This window comes from Lampetra planeri, chromosome 11, assembly GCF_965212315.1.
Source record: "Lampetra planeri chromosome 11, kcLamPlan1.2.h2, whole genome shotgun sequence".
In the NCBI taxonomy this organism is placed as follows: domain Eukaryota; kingdom Metazoa; phylum Chordata; class Hyperoartia; order Petromyzontiformes; family Petromyzontidae; genus Lampetra; species Lampetra planeri.
The window spans coordinates 15,553,979-15,563,235 of record NC_136117.1 but is presented as its reverse complement, the minus strand read 5'-3'; the positions used below and the strand labels follow the sequence as shown (position 1 = coordinate 15,563,235).

Genomic DNA, 9,257 nt, shown 5'->3' with positions numbered 1-9,257 from the left:
GTAACAGCACGTGTGTAACAGCACGTGAGTAACAGCACGTGAGTAACAGCACGTGAGTAACAGCACGTGAGTAACAGCACGTGAGTAACAGCACGTGTGTAACAGCACGTGAGTATAACAGCACGTGAGTAACAGCACGTGAGTATAACAGCACGTGTGTAACAGCACGTGAGTAACAGCACGTGAGTAACAGCACGTGAGTAACAGCACGTGTGTAACAGCACGTGAGTAACAGCACGTGAGTAACAGCACGTGTAACAGCACGTGTGTAACAGCACGTGAGTAACAGCACGTGAGTAACAGCACGTGAGTAACAGCACGTGAGTAACAGCACGTGAGTAACAGCACGTGAGTAACAGCACGTGAGTAACAGCACGTGTGTAACAGCACGTGTGTGGGTGTGCGTGGGTGTGAGAGCAGTAGTGGAGCGGTTAGCGCGCTGAGCTACAAACCCGGCGATCCGAGTTCCGCTCACAGCTAATTCCAGTGACGATTATCTGAATTGGTCGTGGGCCTCCCCTAGGTAGGCTCAGCCTTAAACGAGTACCTGGGGCGCCAGGATCCAAATCGCCACTCCCCATTGTCGATGTGTGAACATCGCCATGGTGGCCTTCATTCATGCTCACTAACATCACTTGCCCCAAAAGTGTGTTCGGGCTATAAGGGGATGTTTGTCAAATCTCAAACCAAGATCTCTTTCTCTACCCACAACTCGGTATGGTGGAGCAAACTGTGGGCACTCTTCCGAGACGTCTGATCAGCATGGACGAGAAGACAGCGCAGCCAAACCTCCCGCATCCATTCCCCTCCTTCACCCACCCACCCACAGGGACCAGCGTGGTGAAGTATGGTCAAACAACCCCCTCGACACGCACGGCGTGGGGAGGCCCCATCATGACGTGGATTGATTCACGGCTGAATGTGCACGATGTCCATAAAAAAGGCCATGGGAAACAATAGTCTTCATATGTCTTACTACACACGAATAGGTAAATAATAAATTGCAGATCCCATCAGCCACCCGGCATTCTAGAAATACAACATTTCAACAGCAGTTGTTCACAACAGGCAAAGCTTTGTAACGTTGTCAACATCCAGTGTCTTATCAGCAGGCCAAGTCCACTGCACGGGAGAGTGAGCGGTACCGTGGCCCGCACAGCAGCCGCCAGATGGCGCCATGTGCCAACTATTCACCCAGAGACTCGCAGAGACCAACAGGCTCACATGAACACCAACAGGCTCACATGAACACCAATAGGCTCACATGAACACCAATAGGCTCACATGAACACCAATAGGCTCACATGAACACCAATAGGCTCACATGAACACCAATGTGCTCACATAGCTTTAGAATAAAGACCAATTTACCAACGTAGACTACACTCGACGCATTCGTCAATAACACTGTGGCCTTAAAAATACATGTAATGGGTACGACATTTCGGGCAATTGCCCTATTTTTCTCGCAAATAAATGGAGAGACCAGACGGAGTGAATATTAATTCTCCAATTATAATTGTAGACTGAATATGAACGTGGCCACAGTGTGTTTCAAGCGAATGGAGATGCACGGGCTCGTGATTGGCCGCTGCATACACAGCGCTTTGTATCTTGTGTCTGACTTTCGCCTATGCTCAGAGCGAGTGGCGTTTATGTGGCTATGCAGAGGGCGTGAAGCTGTTTACCCTCGGGGGGTGGGGGGGGCTCAGCGATGATGCAAGAGGAAAGGAGGCTCGAAACCGCCGCCGCTTCGCGCAGTCCGAAGCGCCAAGGGAGACAGTCGAGGAATGTACCCACGTGCGTGGCAGGTGAGGGGCAGCGGTGGGGGGAGTGGAGGTGAGACGTGGAGGGGTGGGGAGTGTCAGATTCGGGGGGGGAGGGTAGCTGAGAGGCGGGGTGGTGGTGGGTCGTGTGTGGGGTGTAGCTGAGAGGCGGGGTGGTGGTGGGTCGTGTGTGGGGTGTAGCTGAGAGGCGGGGTGGTGGTGGGTCGTGTGTGGGGTGTAGGTGAGAGGTAGGCGAGAGATCGGGGTGCTCAATTTACCCCCTCACCCCACACACCGTCACGTGACCCTGCCACACGTTCTTAGCAGGGGGCGATGCTGCGGCTCTGTGTGGATGATATCAAGGCAGTTATTTGCAGGTGATTTTGCAGCATTGAGATGTTTGGCCAATACCAATTTCACCGCGTGTCTGTTTTTGTAGCTAAGGGAGGAAACGGGAGAAGCCGGGGAAACCCTGTGCAGAACATGGGGAGAGCAGACGAACTCCACACAGAAACATCCCAGTCGGGAATCGAACTCAGGCGATCCTTGCTGCGAGGTACGCGCGTCACCACGACCCTGCCGCCTATTCGTGTTGAACCAATGCTACTCACAAAATGCACTCCCATAAGGACGTGGCTGACGGGATGCGTTCAACAAAATATGTATTTGGCCATGCAGCGTTTGTAATTCATGGCCATTTGTAGCGTGGTGATTTTCCAGGGGACGAGGCTGGCGTCTGCGCTGGAGAGGGAAGCGCTCCGTGCTGCGGCTGTCGCCTGCCAACAGAGCTCGGCTCCGCATCACTGCGTCAGGAGCCCCCATGCAGGCTGCTGATGCCTCCTAAACTGCAATCTCTCTCTGTGATTTGGCAGCAGACAATGTAGCGCCACATCCGAACTGTACACCCCCTACAATGGACGGTGGTGACACTCGTGGCTCACAGCAACAAGGACCTGGGTTCGATTCCCGACTCGGGCACCTTTCGGTGTGGAGGGGTTTGTACCCCCCCCCCCCTCTGTTCTGCAGTGAGTGTGTGTGAGTGACTGAGTGTGTGAGTGAGTGTGTGAGTGACTGAGTGTGTGAGTGAGTGTGTGAGTGAGATATTATGTGAGTGTGTGAGTGACTGAGTGTGTGAGTGAGTGTGTGAGTGATTGAGTGTGTGAGTGAGTGAGTGACTGTGAGGCTATGGGTGACCGTGCGAGTGAGATAGTATGTGAGTGTGTGAGTGAGTGTGTGGTGTGTGTGTATATTCCCCCCAAGTTCTGAATGGATTTCCTCCGCGTTCTCCGGTCTCCTGCTATACCTACAACAATGTAACCGGTATTGGCCAAACATCTCAATGCTGAAAAGTCACCTGCAAATTATTCAATTGGGATCACACACAACAGCATCATCGCCCCGACTGCCAAACGTTGGCAGGACCCTCCTTATTGATCCAGGCATTCTTGGAAATAACCAGCGCAATAATGTAACACATGACATAAAAAAAAATTATGGATCGCGACATCCATAGGACATTGACGTGGATCGCGCTGTGTGTCACAGCCTCGGTGGCTGGGAGATGTTAACTCCCTCCCCTGGTATACAGGTGCTCCTGGGTTCGACCCTGACGCCTGCGTATTTGGAGTTTTTATATTCTCCCCGTGGTTGCGTAGATTTTTCTCTGGGTCTTTTCTCTCCAAATTTAGAAATATGTGTTTAGAGTATTTGGCTGCTATAATTTTCCACATGATAAGCCACTTTGTTGAGCTATCATTTGTGATAGCCAGGTCGCTTCTAACAAAACAGAGATATAGCTTAGTGGGCCTTACCCACTGGAAAAATAAAAATAAAATGTCGATCCACTGCCGGCAATCACGGGCGGTTGTTCGACTCTACCACACAGGTCAGCGTGACCTCGCAGAGTACAGCACAACCCTGCTTTGGTCTGCACTACCCTCTGCTGCCCGACACGAGCCTATAGGACCTGTAACTCAGACTCAAACCCGGATTAGCTTGCGACGTCTCACGAGATCGGGAGCGTTCCGGGAGACGCGAGGTATTCGCTGCTCTGTACCTGCAGTAACACCTCGCTGGCTCCCTCCTCTGAGCCTCATCTCACCCGACTCACCTCCGCTCACCCCCCCACTCACTCCCCCCAGACAAGGCGGCTCGGTGCCTCGCTCACACACAGGGCGCCCATTGTCAATTGTCCTGTGTTCTATATTGGACGTGCGACTCGCACAGGTATGTGTGTGTGTGTGCGTGCCGGTTGTGTGGAGGGGAGCGGTAGTGTAGCGGTTAGCGCGCTGCGCTATGAACCTGGCGACACGGCCAACACCTGTGACGATTATCTGAACCCGTCCTGGGCCTCCCCTAGGACGACTCAGCCTCAAATAAGTACCTGGTGCGATGTGTAAACATCGCTAATGGGGAGAGAAACAGGCGGCCGGGCGTGGTGTTGGCCGTTCACCCCCTCGTGTTCCGTGTCAGCCTTCATCGCTGTTAGCTAACAGCACTTGCCCCAACAGTCTGTTTAGGCTATACGGGTGATCTTTATCTTTGTAGCACAACATCTCAGGCATGACACCTGGGATTATGCCGTGACCTGTGAGCAGCGAGCATTCCACACTTCACGTGACGGCTTCAAAATGCACCTCGCCTGGCACAAGCGCTGAGGTGAAATCACCACCACTTGGTGGTGAATGACGCCTGTTGCTGTTGTGCACAAAGTGGACACGCGAGGGAGATGACACGGAGCGAGATACGAGGCGAGCTCACCACGGAGACACGCGTGGCAGCAGGTTCCGCGCAGTCGAGGGAGGGCTCTTACCAACAACAGAAGCAACCAAATCCCAGCAACCCCGGACATCGCTTACGTTTGCTTGATCAGATGCTTGGATTCGTTCGGCAATGCGCCTCCACAGATCTGTACACGCAAATGAAGGTGTATTTACATCGGCGACATCGCCTTCAATGAGTGCACAATGCCAGCAGCGTGCAGGGGGTCTCGTCAGCAGTCAGGCTGTGCTTGAATCGAACTGCCAGATGTTATAGACACGTAGTCGTCGTCGCCATAGTAATAATAATGATGCTAGTTTGTGACGCTACCGACCCCGTTCCAAGCAAAACCCGACGACTTGAGAATCTTCACGGGAGTGGAAACAATGGGGCCGGTTTCCTCCATCCCGCCTCCATCCACCCGGCAGGGTACACCGCGGTCAGTCGATTGGCAGGTCGGGTAAAATGTGTACAGTGTGTAAAGTGTGTAAAGTGTGTAAAGTGTGTAAAGTGGGTAAAGTGTGTAAAGTGTGTAAAGTGTGTAAAGTGGGGCCTCTTCGCACCTATTCATAGACGCACTGACCAGCGTGTAATAGAAGGCCAGCGGCCTCTCTCGAGCCCCCTGTTGTGGGAGGCCCTTCGGCCAGCAGTGGCATTAGTAAGAAATTGCAGGGCTGCGCCTACAGCGTTCACTCAATTGGCAAAGCTTGCTCCCAATCTGGGAAGCTAAGCTGGTTTAACCCTGGTAACGGCATGCGTTACCATTACACTTAAACAAGTTGCCATAGGGGTACGTGGTGGCAAGTGGAAACCCGTTGCTGTACCGTACTTCTATGCTCCCCGCCTTCACCAACCCACACCGACCGGCGTAGCGAAGTATAGTCAAATGTGACGAACGGAATAATACTCATCCATTAGCTACCCACTGCTGGATAAAGGACTCCCCAAGGCGCCCCCTGTCCCACGGCCCTGCGACTCATCGTAAAGCCATCCCGGCGCTGCAACTGATTCCACAACTCCAGAAGAAGCAAAACGATAAATTGCGTAATTATTTTATTACGTAAGTAATTAATTATTTGAGTAACTAATTATTTAATTGCGCAACTAAACGTGTGTGTGTGTGTTGAGGCGAGGGCGCGGGGAGGAAGGGCCAGGCAGGAGCCCCGGGGCCGAGTTGTGACGCGTTTCCCCGCTCGCCGGAAACCAACTCGACTCGCCATCTCGCATCACCGGTGGGCGGTGGTCACACTCGCGCATCTCAGCTAGAATGCGCATGGGTCCCGTGGTGCCAGTCTCCGTGCGCCTCTCTGTGTGGAGTTTGTGTCTTCTACCCCTGTTCTGCAGAGTGAGAGTCGGTGATCTATGTGGGTTGTGCAGCGGTTAGCGCACTGCGCTACGAACCCGGCTACCTGAGTTCGATTCCTGCTCATGGCCAATGCTAATGACCATTATCTGAACCAGTCCTGGGCATCCTCCTCCTAGGTCGCCTCAGCCTCAAATGAGTACCTGGTCCGATGTGTAAACATTTACACTGGGGAGACAAAGGCTGCCGGGCTTGGTGCTAACCACCCACCCCCTCGTGTGCTGTGCCGGCCTTCCATAGGTGCTCGCTATAACAGCACTTTCCCCAACAGCCTGTTATAAGGCTACGCGGGGGGATCTGTGGGTGATGGCCTTACCAAGCTGCTGCCGTCTCTCGAGGTCTCGTGACGCGACCTGCCCAAGCCCCCTCCCCTGTCTTCGCGACACGAAGTCTCGAACCTGTGAGGTTCTCTCATTCATCGTCATCATCATCATCATCGAATTCCCTCCTCCCAGCATCGTCGTCTCTCTTCCTAAACTGTCACAAAAAATCACCTCGCTCAATTAAAGAAACGCCTTCACTCCTATCCATCACGATTGTAGTCGTGCTGTTTGTTCCTGGCCGCTTGGAGTTTTTTGATCTTTGTGCCCGTGCTCAGCAACCTTGTTTTTTTTAAATTTATGTTAATTATGAACATAACAAAGATTGTCAATCATGGTAATTCATGATAATGATCAACAATGATAATGCAAAATGATAATTTATGATGAATCATGAAAATTGATGAACGATATTAGTGACATTCGTAATAATAGATTGACATTTTGAAAGAATCTTACCCCCCGCCCCCCCCGGGTCTCATTCCACACCCTCAGAGTCACCCGCGCCCTGGGCCGCGCCCTCACGGCCCCTCGAGCAACCAGCGGGGTGCGGGGAGGGGGACAGAGCCCCGGGGTCCCCTTTACCCCCCCCCTCCTTTAACCCCCCCTTTACCCCCACCCCCCTTTACCCCACCTCCCCTTTACCCACCCCCCTTTACCCCCACCTCCCCTTTAACCCCCTCCCCCTTTACCCCCACCTCCCCTTTACCCCCACCTCCCCTGTACCCCCCCCTTTACCCCCACCTCCCCTGTACCCCCCCCCTTTACCCCCACCTCCCCTTTACCCCCACCTCCCCTTTACCCCCACCTCCCCTGTACCCCCCCCTTTACCCCCACCTCCCCTGTACCCCCCCCCCTTTACCCCACTCACTCCGCGGCTCGCGCCGTGGAGGAAGAGAGTTGGTGTGCGCTCACTCGAGAATTTGGCCGTCGCTGGGGCCTTCACGTTGTTGATGTTGTTGATGTTGTTGATGTTTCTGCTGTGTGTGTATATTTACAGAGTTTTTCGTCGAACTCGGGCCCGTATTGTGGCGGCAGTGGTGACAGCTTGTGGCTCACAGCGAGAAGGCCTGGGTTCTATTCTCGACTCGGGCGCCTCTCTGTGTGTCGGGCGTGTCTAGGGTGCGTCAGAGTTGGTGCTCGTTAACAGCACTTGCCCCAACAGTATGTTCAGGCTATACGGGGGACTTTTGTCTATGTTCCGTGCGCATTGTGCCACCGCCTTCTAATAACAGCAACTGCGACGCAGCGCGCGTGTGTATGTGCACCTAGCCTGGCACAATGTTATTGCTGAGTATGTGTTTGCATGGGTATGTGTGTGTGTATACAGGGTTGTGCATATATGTTCGTGTAGTCATTGCGTGTGTGTGGTTGTGTATTTATGTTTGTGCAGTCATTGTGTGTGTGGTTGTGTATTTAATGCACGGCTGTCTTTGCGTGTTCATGTCCTGGGGTATTGTCCTGTGGTTGTCCTATGGACAGACACGCCCCCGCCATAGGAACGATGAATCTCCACCACTATCTCCGCGTTGTAAGGGGGGGGGTACACCAATGACTGGTTGTGCACTTGAGCCGCAGGAGCTCACCGCGGCTTTGCGCCGAGTCAGCAGAAGACTCGGCATTGCGCGATGTTTGCTACAAGAACAATGCTCAGTTCTATTTCCTTTCAGGTCTCCCGAGTTCCCCCAAAGTCACCGTTGAATGCAGGGCACGTCCGCAAATCTGGCCATGTCATTGCGAGAACAACAAGACAAAGATCCCCCGGATAGCCTTCACAGACTATGGGGGCAAACGCTGTGAGCGAGCACCTGTGAAGGCCGGTACTGCACGAGAGGGGGTGGGTGGCCAGCACCATGCCCGACCGCCTTTGTCTCCCTAATGGCGATGTTTACACATCTCACCAGGTGCTAATTTGATGCTGAGTCGACCTAGGTGTGGCCTAAGACCGGTTCAGATAATCGTCACTGGTGCTGGCAGATTCGTAGTGCAATGTGCTAATCACTTCGTCACCGCTCCCCACTGTTGGCACACTCGCACGAGTGTGAATTCTCGCTGCGCCAAGACGCGCTTTGAAGTGTTCAGCGCTTTGAAGTGGTGGCCAGGATGAGCCCAGATAATGATTAGGTAGTAAATTTGCAGAGGCAGATGCTGACCGTCCACATCGACATTAATAAGCAGACAATTATCTGTTCTCCCCTATTGTTCTAGTCACATAAAGCATTTTCAGGAAACATCAGTAATGTATCAGGCGCAGCAGCAGCACCATCATCATCCACGTCATCAGCCATGACCAATGCACTGCTGGATGAATGCCTCCCCAAGCAGTCACCATCTATCACCATCCTACCAAGTGTTTTATTTCTCTAAACAGATGCCGATCCCAAGGCCACAAGGGCAAAGGCTAGCAACAAACAGCACCGTCGAAGTTGTAATATCGATAATAAAGAGTGGAATGCGTCTCTAGAATTGAGCAAGAGCTCGGGGAAAAAAGAAAGCGCGGATTGTGGCGGTTCAAGACAGCGCGCGGGATGGAGTCCTCGACACAGGTAGAGGGATCAATGAGTGACGTTCACGGGAGCAGGAACCATGGGAGTAGTAGCAGCAGCAGCAGCAGCTATAGAAGAGTGACTAGGAGGCAACTGAGCCGCCGTTGGGCAAGAGAGTGAAGTGAATCAACGAGTGCTTGACCATCATTCACCCCGACTGCCACTTCATTCTGAAGTCTCTCCGGCGCAGCAGTGAGGTCCGAGCTGGGCGCTCCATCCCGGCAATTACAGCAGGAGCAGCAGCAGGAGCAGCAGCAGCAGGAGCCCAGCAGCAGCAGCAGCACCCGCTGAGTTCCAACAACTTCGCGTCACCCCCACCGTCACAAAGATGTTAATACCCTCGCCAAACACTCGGGAATACCCCGAGAATGAACCTGACCACGACTCCGGCAGGGACAGAGTCTACGTCTCGCACGCACGCCCCGTGGCGCCCACGTGGAGACTTCTACCTCTCTGTCCGTGATCGTTGGGGGCAGCACTGACGCCGGAAGGAAACGTGTAA

General features: G+C 53.3%; 1 long non-coding RNA gene across 1 annotated transcript; it reads left to right on the top strand.

Moving 5' to 3' along the window:
• The first annotated feature begins 337 nt into the window (after nucleotides 1-337).
• LOC144721406 (uncharacterized) lies at nucleotides 338-6,764 on the top strand. Its single transcript, XR_013585904.1, has 3 exons — nucleotides 338-1,811; nucleotides 2,206-2,322; nucleotides 2,471-6,764. It is a non-coding gene; the product is annotated as an uncharacterized LOC144721406 (long non-coding RNA).
• Nucleotides 6,765-9,257: the final 2,493 nt, after the last annotated feature.